The following is a 12,713-nucleotide window of genomic DNA, read 5'->3' as shown; positions in this document are numbered from 1 at the left end:
TGTATTGCTATATTTGCTAAATTCTTTCTGGTAATCAATCCAACTAATATAAATTCTTAGCTTGAATCTGCCTTTCATGGCATCATATATTTCAACATCTATTGTATGCATCTATGAACTATCCCTAATTCCTACTTGATTTCTTGACATAAGTCTTCAAACTTCAAATTTTCCTAATTGAAATCCTTAAAATTTACCTACTTCATAATTGCGGCTTGTAATCAATCATTGTTTAATAGAAGTTATTGCCTGAATTAATATACCTAACAATAAATCCAATGCTCGATGAAGAATAGTTAAGAGCAAAGCGAGAATAAAAAACTCCAACTACAAGTGAAATAATATCTTATAAACCTTAGTTAGTTATCTAGTTCACAACAATATTCCAACTGTCACAAGCGACATTTTGGTAATTCCACACAAAGCTTGTAATATATCCATGGCTAGTATCTTTGTACTCTATGATTTTTGCTTCTTTGTTCTCTTTTAATATACTAGTATTAGTTTCAATATCTTATTGTAGGCAGTATTAACAATAATTTGTCTACCTTAATGGATATTGACTTTGATATCTTATCCATATTCTTTGAATATAGTATATATTCTTAAGTGTCCTATTAATAAATCCTCTTTTATTTAGATTTTTTATATATATATATATGTGTGTGTGTATCAATGGTTCTTGGATATTATATTGATATCTATGTTTCTCTAATAGATGTCATATTTAGATCCATGAGTGAATGTTAGGAAATTCTTATTTAAAAACTTTTGGTAGTAATTATGCTTTTGACCTACCTTCAACTTGTAAAAACAATCAAATGTAGAAATATAAATCTAAAAGTAGAACATGAGCTTGCTAAGTTAGGATGTATCATGTGTACCTCTTTCTATGTATTCTAAGAGAAGTGATAAAGAAAAATGTTTAATATATGTCAAATACCTGAAATACCTTTGTAGATGAGCAAAACCACAAAATACACTTCATATTTATCTTTGATATTCCATTAGCAATAGCCACAAATAGGGATTGATGACTCAATACTTCTTCAACTTGCTTCTCATGCATAATATGGATCTCAAATATTAGACGAGAATAAACACCAAACTTAAGATTAGAAAGTAAGTATATATATACTATGAATGCACACATGGAAATTGTTATAAGTACTATGTATTTTGGCAAATCACATCCTAAAAAATTCAAATCAAACTTTGCATGTATTAATATGCTGAAGAAGCTTCATAAGAGAAACATAATGATGCGTAGTGGTGTTGTAAAGGGATCATTGAGGGATATCATGAGCTTCTTCACATTTTCTTTGTTTTCATGGAAGACCATCTGATAGCGCCATAACCACATTAGAGTTCATCAAATCTTAAGGTTTTGCTTATAAACCTACAAAATAACCAGACATTCGATACTAGCATTGGCAGCATTGCAAACTATGAGGGCAACAGACTGTTACCCTTGCAAAGGTCTTTACAGGGCTCTCCAGGACAAGTCACCATGATCATCATTCTCTCTGTACAGGACGAGATCATGACAATGTGAAGCTAAGCAGTAAAGCAATCACAATTCATTCACAAAACTCCTTTGCTTCAAGTGGAAAATAATCTAACTGCTGATTTGTCATGGTAGGAGAATAATTGAATTCCTATGTTTCTAAATGGAAACTGTGAGGTTAGCATTGCTGTGACAACTTCCAAAGAATTGTCACAGCTTAGCTTATCTCCGAAACTCGGGAATTAAAGGTTTCTTGAGCTCTAGACTCAAGGTCCGGGTGGTTGTGCTTTGTATGTTAAGCCAAGAGATTGCCGTGGGGGTCATCGTCCCCTGCAGCGCCGAACCTGAAGTACATCGCAACCCTTTTCATTGTGCAGATTGTTCTCACATCCAACCCCTACGTTTCTTCACAAAGCTTCAAATGGGATTGTTTGATCGTTGCCACCGTACAACCATACTGAACGACCTTGTTCAGGATGTTCTCACCACAAGAGCATGTCCTGCAGTTGCGATGCCTTCAACAAACAACATGAGAGATGGTTCCATTCAGAACCAAGCCCCTTTCTGTCAGATCTACACGAACAGTGTCTGCAATTCACCTTCAAAACTCTACTAATAATTCGCTTCCACAATCTAGCATCAAAGAAAGATATTCGTAGATACAAGCTACAAGCTCTCACTGCAGAATTACCTAGATTTGTGGGTGCAAGAGAAACCCTAATGTTTGTAAAAGTGATCGTTGCACGGCAACAAATGGCTCCCCTTGCCTCATCGAGCATCATTTTTCGATATTCTTCACGCTTGTGCATCAATGCAATTGTTGCACCTAGGTAGCGAAGACATGATAACTATACATGTCTTCGCGTTGCTCTGAGTTCGCTTGTTGCTCAGAGGATGTGGGTGATTTTTACAATTCAATATGCGAGTCAAACTAAGCGGAGGTCCAGCATTTTTGCAATGGGCCATACTTGACAGCTGACTCATCTTCCATTTTCCTGTTGTTTCGCTTGAATGTGCATGTGGTCTGTTAGAGGTTTGGGTTGTTTTGGCCTCATCTTTAAGGTAGAGCATCAAAACTGTAGGACTTGAAACACCCAGCTATGGTTTTAGATGCTTTGAAGTGCAGGCAAGAGAGATGTGAACCCTTCCGGGATCTAGTAAGTCCTGATCTAAGAGCCTCGAAAGGGTTGCAACAATTATGATATGTATGACTTTTGGTGGTTTTGATCTGTTGAGAAGATGGGTTGCTGTCTGTACTGTGTGCGTTGTGAAAGGCTATGAGGATATCGTCATCGCTATAACTTCGTAAGGAGCTGTTCTATGACAATTGTTTTGGCTGCCCTGATCAATCGTATTGTGCTATGGAAAACTAGAGGTTCAGATAAAGTAACTAAATTGCATCAGCCCTAAGGAAAACAATCCCACAAGGCCCATCTTGATTGTTGCCAAATTCTTGTGCAAAATACTCCGGCCAGATTCCTGGGAGGAGATAAAATCCACAACTAGTAGTATGCCATCACTCGCCTTCTGCGGCAAGATGAAGATGAAATAAATAGTTTCTTAGTTGTTACATTTGCCCACATGGTATTGAAAAATATACAAAAAATGCAAGCAATTAATGGCAAAGTCTTCACCTAATACACGAAGCATGCCCTGCAATGCACGGTGTGGAGGTTAAGTGTGTAGTTTGTCATTGTTGAGTGGAAGATGATCGGTTGCCTCTTACAATGCATATTGTGAGGACGCCTTGTCAAATTCTTCCACAAATGTAACAATATTTCACGAATATCCACTTGTTGAGAGTAGAGAACTTAGTGATATTTTTGCAAATATTTGTATGAAAAGAATCTGAAAACAATGAGGTATAAATCACCTTTTAAGAATGCAGGAAGGGATGGGAAGTAAGGCCCAATAATTTTATATATTAAAAGAATAATTGTTTTATAATGTCTAACCATAATAACTAGAAAATCTATTGGCATTTGTTTGAAGCATAAATGTACATAGAATGTACATTTTTCCCAAATACTATTACATCAACAAAAGTGTGATTTCTTTTGTATGATTGTACTTCTTTTTTAGAATTATGAAATAATTAGATTATCAAAATGCTAATCATAGTTAAATAAGTATTAAAAAGAAATGTGCTTTTTAGCTACCCTTGCAAGTTATTGTACCAAAAACATATGATAATTAAAACAACCAAGTCAACAATCACATTTCAATGTTACTATAATATAGTTAAGAATCGTATGTAAAAATAATCATGTATAATTCTTGACTATAACACATGTTAAAATTGTAATTCATATTTTTTCACTTAATTATGATTCAGATTGTACAAAATCATTTCAAAGAACATTCTTAATAAGATTCTCAAGACAAGTCTTAAATATACTTCTAATAGAAAAACAAAAACAATAAGTTTTAGGATCATATAACATTCGATTAGAATTTATGCAATCTTTAGTTTTTGACTTCTTTTATTTAATAATGATTAATTGGTACTAGTCTATACATTTAGCAAAATTTATCAAAATATATTGTTTGAAGGAGTCAATTTGTAAAAAAAAAAAAAAAAAAAAAAAAAAGAAGAAGAAGAAAAAAAGATGCCCCTTCTTTTGTTAACCATTACAAAATTTAAGAAGCCTCATTTCTACCTTGTTCTTTTATTTCTTGTATATCAAGCTACTAGTTTTATTCTTAAAGTAATACATTTATTTCTAAAAACCATCTAATTTTATCACTATTTTTTTAAAAGTATTAAATTGGTAGAAATCTTAAATATATTGATATATATATATATATATGAAAACCAAAATTATTTTTGTAGTTTATCTTAAATAAATTAATAATATGTTAAAAATTTTATAGTAATAATAATAATTATTATTATAATAGTAATAATAATAATTATTATTATAATAGTAATAATAAATACTTTTTCTAATATTTTAATTTTTTTCTTCCAAGGTCATAAATAATACATTGGAATTAACTATACATATAGATTTGTCTAAGTAGTCAAGTGAGGCATTATTTAAATATTAATTGTACTAGTTGTACAAAAAAAAGTAGAAACTGTATTATATAGATGTTATACTAATCTTTCTTTATTGAAAGCTAAAATATGATGTTTACGTTAAGTAATATAAAAGCTTTGTCAATCCAAGTAATACACATCTAATGTGCAAATTCTATAAGATATTATACAACCTTAAATAAGTCTTAAAACTTTGATATAAAAAATTAATCTTGTTTCTATGTTTAACAAGTTATAATTAAGATAAAGAAAATTATAATTTATACTTGGTGAAAAATTCACAACAAAATGTTCTTATTACTTTTGCAACTATGACAAAAAAGACACTACTTTGGCAACATCTACTTTTCATGGTGCATTGAAGTCTCACTTACTAGCAAATTAAAGATAAACAGACAATAATAATTACACAAGAAGTAAGTCATATGCAAAGTTAAAAATACTACTTAACACAAAATAGAGAAAAAGAAAAAACAAAACTCTACAATCTCCAGACAAGCTACACTTTTTTAGAAACTAAGAAATAAATAAAACCTAAAAACAAACTTAAGAACCCCATAGCAAGGAGTGTAGAAGCAAGTCATTCACCCCAACTCAACCATTGATTAGCATTATTAATTACAATCAAGAAGATCCTATAATTCTTAATTGTAACAATCAACAAGATTCTATAACTCAAAAGAAATGATGTATTTAATACTAATATTCTACCAAGTCATCATCTTGTGTAAAAAATAATTGTTATTTGTCCTTAATGTTACATTGGTTGATTTTTCATTAGAAGGATTTAAGTAGAAAAAAATTCTTAAAATTCGTTTGGATTGAAATTTCCCAATAATTTTGATAGCATATATGATAAACCTTTCTTCAGATTTGTAATGAGTATATGCGGCAATGTCCTTCATACAGAACATGAAGGACAGTTCTATTCAGAATCAAGCCCCCCTCTGCCAGATCTGCAGAAACGGTGTCTCTGTTCATACTTCTATAAACCAGCAGCGAAGCGAAAAACGAAAACCCTAATGTTTGTGGACAAGGATCGAAAAGTGCACGTTGTGCAGCAACAAATAGCTCCTCCTGCTCCTCGTCTAAGTATCCGTCTGTCCTCTTCCTGCCTGTGTATCCGCTCTCGTGATTTCAAGTCTATTGTATCATTATGTGGTTTCATGGGTTTACTTTAAGTTATCATGTTTCCGCGTAGCTGTGAGTTCGTTTGTTGATCAGAGGATGTGGGTGAATTTTACGATATGATGTGCAAGTCAAACTCAGCGGAGGTCCAGCATTCTTGCGATGGGCCACACCTGACAGCTGACACATCTTCCATTTTCCTGCTGTTTCCCTTGATTGTGCATTTGGTCTGTTCGAGGTTGTGGTTGTTTTGGCCTCATCTTTAAGGCAGAGCATCAGAACGGCAGGACTTGAAACACCCGGCTATGGTTTTAGATGCTTTGAGGTGCAGGCAAGAGAGATGTGAACCCCTCCGGGATCTAGCGAGTCCTGAGCTAAGAGCCTCGAAAGGGTTGCGACAGTTATGATATGTATGACGAAGGTGGTTTTCATTAGTCGAGGAGATGGGTTGGTGTCTGTACTGTATGCGTTGCGAAATCTATGAGGATATCTATTTTTCCCGAATATGAGGCATGACGCTGCTGAGATGTGATAACGAATTCTGAGCCATCTGAAGCAGTTTCTCATGTGAGGTCTCGCAGTAAATCTTGCTCGTAGAAATGTTTGCAGAAACGAACTTACTAGATGGAACTCGATGTTGGCGCATAGTGGAATTCTTTCCACAACGAGCCCCTATCTCCTGATGGACTCCATCCGTAAGCTTAAAACCGCATTGGGACCAAATCGTGCATCAGGTAACGACCGATCTGATTAATTCGTACACTGGATATCGACATAACATGTAACTGCAGTTTACTGTTGCTGGAACGGTGGTTTGACATGTCCATACAAATAAGAAGCGAATGCCCATTCGAAATTATTCAGGCGCAAAAAAATTTACGTGTTTATAACGCGTATGAGTAAATTTGCGATGAGCAGGGTAACGCGATTTAAACACGTATGATTTACTTAAATTTACATCGCGTTATAAACACGTATGATTTCTTAAATTGGGTCATCAGACTTTTCCTCTCCAGCAGCTCATTTCTATCTTCTTGCTGTCGACAAATGAAAGTAAGGTACCTACTTGAGTCCTATTTTCATGATTAGTTCAGTCTGCCACTATACTCGACAGATCAGTGACACATTGTCAAACGTAGTGACAAACCTAGGTTCTTTCAAGTATCTAACAGCACCTGGGAGGGCAACCTTCGAAAGCCATCATGTAACACTGCTTCGTTACTATCCTCGACAGAACAGTTTCGTCCTTAAATATTAAGGTAATGCTTCTGGAAAGCTCAATAAGCGCAGCGTCTATGAATCCCTCCCGAGCAGATAAATGAATTCTAATTTACTGAAAACGGTGCTGCAATTTCCTCCATGTGCACGATGATACGTGTGGTATGTTTGTCTCATTCTCTCTTCTGATGCATCTCTCATTGCGACAAAATTTGCTAGCTGCTTACCTATCATTTCCCAAGCAGACTGCACGATGGGACAAGTTACCACGAAGTGGTTCTCTAAGGCCATAGCTAAACGCATTGTCCTGCTCAATGACAGGTTCAGCACTGTGTTGCCGGACTGAACCTTTATTTGAGCAGCCCCGGACTTTCTCATCGCCGCCACACACATACCTAAGTGAGCCCATGTCCTCCACCGCAACTCAGACCTTGTTGCAGCACGAGGTCAGTTTCATCATCAGGTCTCTTTCCGGATGCTAAATTTTGCCGAAACAAGGTAAGGAACAGTTCAGTGGCATACTGATTCAATGAAGCATGCCTAGCGTTGCAACGTGCTCAACACCGAGGCCTAATTCCTTGGTGACTACAACATCCACCTCTAGCAGCTATCCATCCCACACTTGCCTTCGCTACATGTGAATATACCATACAATGTCCCTCCGGTTAAGCTTAACACAAATTCTAGTGTCAAAAGCTGCAAACAAGCGTGGCGCTAGTGCAATCCAATTCACGGGACTCCGGTGATAGGAGCCCCGGTGATAGGGCCCTGACTTAGTGTATGAAATGGTGGATGATGGATGGATGTATATTGCATCACTATTTCTGCAGGCAATGCCTCCAATGAATAGAGGTTGCCTTTGTTGAGTGGAAGATGTTGCTTTCTGTGACAATAAACTTAACTACGTTTTTTTCTTCATGAGAATGTAATCTCTAAGTTTCACTCAAAACATAATGTCATGTTACGAATATCTATATATTAGGATAGATAAAAAGAATACTATTTGTGCTTATATAAGTTTTTGCAATTTAATTTAATTTTTTTAAATTGAGTATTTGAATGTGAGTTGAACATTTTAATCGAATTTCTAAAATATATAAGTAAAATAATATGAAAATAGTTAACAAGTCAAAATATTTATATTGACCATTATCTGACACATAATTGTCATTGTCTATCAAATCATTATATTATTTAATAATAGAAAGTTGGAGATGAGGGGAAGAAATTAAAAAACACTATATAATGAAGTATCAAGAATAGTAAAGTTCTGAGAATGTCAAACATAAAAAATATAACATTGTTGTTATTCTTGCTCTAAAAAAATGACTAAGATATTTTTTAGATTATTCGTAAATTAAAAAATATGCTTGAAATAAATGTTTGTTCTAAAAAATATGTAGTATATAAAATATGATTTAAAAAGATAAGATAAAAATAACAAATAGTAATCTATTTAGTTTTGTATATATATATATATATATATGATGTTTTTTGCATTGGAAAATAAGAAGATTTTTAAAATTTAAAACAAATCCTCTTGTATCTTTTAGCTACTCTTACAGAATATGATAACAAATAAAAGTATATTATATAAAGATGTATTTTGAAACATTCTTTTATTTATTTTAAAGCACTAATAAATTTAACACTCTATTTTATTTATTTTATCTTATATGAATCAAACAAGTTAGAAATCAACTTATTTTTATTGCTGCCCAACAGTATTAAATTTATAGACCACGTAATTGTAATAAATAGAGTTATTCAAACAATTATCGATTTCGTCTGATTAAGGATATTTGATCTAAACTTTTTCACTAAATTTAAATTTTAAAAGTCCAAAAATATTTAAAATCAAAATTTCAATAAGCTACTTTATAATAATTGTAAAAAATAATTTAATAAAATTAATATGTTACAAGAAGAAGTAAAATTAAATTGAAATTAGTTCAATCTTTAATTCATTATCTTTTTAAATCAACAATATTTTGTATAGAATCTTGCTTAGTTTGTTTAAAGGTATATAAGTCCTTTGCACATTTTTTAAATTATGAAATAAGACTATCTCATTATAAACAAAAACATCTTATATATATATATAATAATTTTACAAATAATTTAATTTATTTTTTCAATTCAATATTTTTTAATCATACAAAACCTCCATCAATTACTGAAAATGTTATAAAAAAATATAAAACTATTTATCTTAACATTGAAGAAATAATAATAGAAATATTTTTTAAATTTCTACTTACTTTAAAATTTTAAACTTACTTTAAAATTTATTGTAAATGAAAGATGTCAAATCAATAAAATATACATAGTTTTAGATTTTTGAATTTTACTAAAATATCTTGAAATCATTTCTATATTAGTTTTTTTTAAAAAAAAATTAAGGATATTATGATATTGTAACAAAAGTTGAACTTACAAAAAAACTTAAAATCTATATTCTTGATTCTAAAAATATTATATATGTAATTAATTAAATAAGAATTCTTAAAAATTTACAAATACTATCATTAGTTTCATAGAAGTATATAGCTTTTTTGATGGTGTTTTGTTATTTTATAGTATATTCAAGAATTAAGATTATTGAATAACATGTTAAAGAATGTTATAATAATAAGTTTGATTTAAAATTAAGACAATCTAGAAAAAAAGAAGAAGATTATAATAGTAGAAGGATTATAAATCTTGATTATTTTATATTAATAGATATTAAATAAAAATTAAAAAGATCATAAAAAAGTATGTATATATATATATATATATATATATATATGTATTTGATTTCATGTTGGATTCTTTGAGAAGTCAAAAGAAATTGTAATACAAAAGCAAAAAGATAAAGATTAGTTCTTAAATAGGATATGATAAAGAATTGATAGAGAACATTAATATGATTAATTATAATGTTAAATTTAATATTAAAGTAGATGAAGTCAAGGTTATTCTCTAGAAAAAATAAGCCAAACTTTTAAATATTAAAAATAGAACATAATTCAAGATTGTAGAAATTTGAACACTTTGGCCATGTTAATTTAAGAATCTAATAATTCTACACTTTGTAGAACTACAAGGAATGTTTTAAGTTCATAATTTTATGCAAATTGAAAGTTTATTAGCCTTTGGATAAAGTTTCATATATAGATTGGATAAATATTTTTAATTATAACTATTTTAAAATGTAATATGTTTCATTTTTATTTTATATAGAATAAAAGTATTGTAATTTATAATTAGATTAAGTTGTGTAGATCAAAAGGAATTAGTAAATCTATTTAATAGAGTTGGTAAATGTAATCTATAAAACTAATTAAAAAAAAAGTATAAACTATAATGATTTTGTCTCATTCTTAATTTGTCAATCTAAACATATTTTGGATATGCTTTCAAATAATATTAATAGATTATAAGAGTTTTTTTTTGGTTTGTTCCAAAATCTTGGTAACCTACATTGAAAGATCTAATTTTATTTAAACTAAGTATAGCTTTTTTAAAAAACATAGAGCTTTATGAAAATGCTTAAAGTTGACATTTATAAGCTTGCATAGACAATTTAGTGGTGATGTTATAACAAAAACATACAAAAAAATATTGAAAAAAAATATGATGGATGTAAGAGATTCTACTAATTGAAAAAAATTCTAATTAAAAAATAAAAAGATTAGATTTAAGATAGATTCTAATATAAGAGAAATAATTCATAGTCTTCTTATTCTTGCTAATTTGATGCAAAATATAGTCTATGTAACATCCAAATTCTAATAATGTAATACATTCTAATGTTTAGCTCTAATAATACCATATAAGATGCTATGTATAATATTTTTTATAGATTTCTTTGGTAAGTAGATTACAATAGAAAAAAAAGAAAAAAAGATAAACAATTCTTATTAAAAAAATATGCTAAGAAATAAAAGATAAACAAAAGAAACAAGAGCAAAGAGAACACAATAAGAGTAACTTAAAGTGAGAGATACATTAGACTTTACACAATCCTAGCTAAGCCAACTACATTAATAATGTGATAAGAGATTAATGGAATTAATTGATGGCACAATACAGATGGTTAGAGGCATTAACATTTAACAAGAAAAAATAATAGATGCAATTCTTAGTTTTTGTTCTTTTTATAAAACAAGTTAGAAGTAGAAAAATAAAAGTTAAGTCAAGATGAAGGTATATTACAAAATAAAGAAACAAATATAATGATAAAGTAAGTGAGATCAAATAACATTAATGGTTTTTTTAAAAACAAAAATAAATTTTGTGTGTGTACATTAAAAAAGAGTTGACATGAGTATAGCAATAAGAAGTGGCTAAGTAGAAAGAAAACAAACTTTCCAAATTAGTTTCCAAAAAGGAGAACAGGTACAAGAATTGCACATTTAGCAATAAATATGATTGGAGCTAGCTTAGATAGGAGACATGAGCTCAAAGATTGATAATAACATTAACTCAAAATGAATGCAAAGTAGCATAGGAAAGAAAGTGGCATTTATTCTGCAGATTTAGTAAATAACTAATTACAATATTTTGCAAGAATTTCTAAGAGTAAACATCAAAGGTGAAGCATTTTTTGCAATTCAATCAGTTGAAATAAGTACTAAAAATTATTAATTTTTACCTAAATAAAACAAGTACTAAGATTAAATAAATTCATTGAATAAACACCAAATTTAAGTAAAATTGATTTTTTCCAATTTATCCATAGTAGATTCTTGAATTCTTCTCTATCCACCTGCAAAATATTTTTATTAATTTTTTTTTTTGGTGATTACCATTTATTCCATTAAAAAAGAAAAAGAAAATAAAAATAAAACAAAATAAAAACAGAGAGAGAGAAGAAAGAAGAGGTTTCAATCTCTAATGTCTTGGGATTGCAAAATATTTACAAAAAAATTCTTCAATTTTTTGAATTGTGAGGATTAAAGTATACTTAAAAACAAGATTAGAATTAAGATCTGCTAGAACTATGATTTTTATAGAATTGTTTTAGGAGAAAAAACAAAATTTTCAAAAAATTATCAAGATAAAAATTTGCTTACGATTTGGTAGGATTAGAATATTATTAAGATTCTCTGAAACAAAAATTTACTTAAGATTATTTTGAATCAAGGTTTGCTGGAATGAAATACTGTGATATCCTTGACAAACATTGTAAGATTCCATTCAGAACCAAGTCCTCTTCTGATGCATCTGCTATTCACTAGCCAATTCTAATAATAACACGCTTCCATGATCTAGCAGCAAATTGCATAGATAGGAGCTACTAGCTCATAAAAAGAAAATAACCTAGATTTGGTGGCAAAAGAGAAACCCTAATTTTTGTGAAGAAGCGCCGCTGAATGCTCTTTGCGCAGCAACAAATAGCTCCTCTTGCCATTCAGCACTGTCTCAGACTGTCTTATTCTTGTGTGTCAATGGTAGTGTGCTAACCTTCTTATTTGAGGATTTTTAGTTCGTGAGTTTAGGGGCCTGTGTATCAACTTATCATGTTTCCGCGTAGCTGTGAGTTCGTTTGTTGATCAGAGGATGTGGGTGATTTTTACGATATGATATGCAAGTCAAACTCAGCGGAGGTCCAGCATTCTTGCGATGGGCCACACCTGACAGCTGACACATCTTCCATTTTCCTGCTGTTTCCCTTGATTGTGCATTTGGTCTGTTCGAGGTTGTGGTTGTTTTGGCCTCATCTTTAAGGCAGAGCATCAGAACGGCAGGACTTGAAACACCCGGCTATGGTTTTAGATGCTTTGAGGTGCAGGCAAGAGAGATGTGAACCCCTCCGGGATCTAGCGAGTC

The sequence above is a fragment of the Physcomitrium patens genome, chromosome 9, assembly GCF_059467195.1.
Source record: "Physcomitrium patens ecotype Gransden chromosome 9, ASM5946719v1, whole genome shotgun sequence".
Taxonomy (NCBI): domain Eukaryota; kingdom Viridiplantae; phylum Streptophyta; class Bryopsida; order Funariales; family Funariaceae; genus Physcomitrium; species Physcomitrium patens.
This window is presented reverse-complemented; position numbering follows the sequence as displayed.